The sequence below is a fragment of the Octopus bimaculoides genome, chromosome 7, assembly GCF_001194135.2.
Source record: "Octopus bimaculoides isolate UCB-OBI-ISO-001 chromosome 7, ASM119413v2, whole genome shotgun sequence".
Taxonomy (NCBI): Eukaryota; Metazoa; Mollusca; class Cephalopoda; order Octopoda; family Octopodidae; genus Octopus; species Octopus bimaculoides.
In genome coordinates this window covers 46,710,368-46,711,491 of record NC_068987.1, presented here as the reverse complement: position 1 = coordinate 46,711,491, position 1,124 = coordinate 46,710,368, and positions in this window count along the sequence as shown.

The window sequence follows — 1,124 nt, the reverse complement described above, 5'->3', positions numbered from 1 at the left end:
AATGCTGGCGGGAATGCCTCAACCATATCAAAGAAAGAAAAACATATTAAACGTTCGGACGCTATAAGGACACCGCAATTCATCGAACGGGTTCAACATATTATCGACGATGATACCAGAAAACTACTGAAGTCCATCGCCAAAGAACATTAGGTGTCGGAGTGGTCTGTCAGGACTGCAGTGTACAAGGATGTGCGATACATGTCGAATGTACTGAAGGGAGGCTAATTCCTGTTTGCAAAGGCACAAGAAAACCGTTTGATCTGTGCTAAGAGGTTACTTAATTAGTTAAAAAACCCTCGAGAACATAGCATGCTTTTTTTTCTCCTGATGAAGAAACCTTCGACGAAGACTAAAAGTCTAACAGAAGAAATGACAGATGGTTATATGCAGAATTTTCTGATGTTCCCAGAGTGATGCACAATAAGTTTCGGCGACTGTGGTGGTTTTAAAAATAGTGAGTAACGATGGTAATGTTATGCCATTTCACATCTTTCCACATGGTCATAGGATTAATGCTGCTGGACATGTTGAGGTGTTAGAGAGAGTTAAGTTTTAGGTGGATGAAATACACAGCGACAGGCTATGAGTATTTCAACAAGACTAAGCACTCTCTCACAAAGACCACACAACCCACGAATTGATGTTAGACAATTTTCATTATCATGTAACACTAAACTTGTGACCTTCAAACTCTCCAGATTTAAACCTTATGGACTACTTCGTTTGGAATATTGTTGAAAGGGAGACTAAACGACATTCTCACAACGCCATAGCTTCACTGAAGGCAGCCAATGTCTAGAAGTGATGACCGAATTAAATACAGACAATTTAGTGCAAGCATGTCGATGACTCTGGGTTCGCACTGAAACAGTCATCGAAACAAAAGGTGGATCAGAAAATAATCTTTTAAAAAAGCTTATTGAGAACATGTGCAGAAATATTTATGAAAATACATTTGGTTATTGCAAGATCAGAGCTGTTTTATTAAATTACCAAATATGTCCTCAAATACCTGTCGTGCCTTTCCGTTCTCCCCCCCTCTCTTTCTCTCTCTCTCTTTCTCTCTCTCTCTTTCTCTCTCTCTCTTTCTCTCTCTCTCTTTCTCTCTCTCTCTTTCTCTC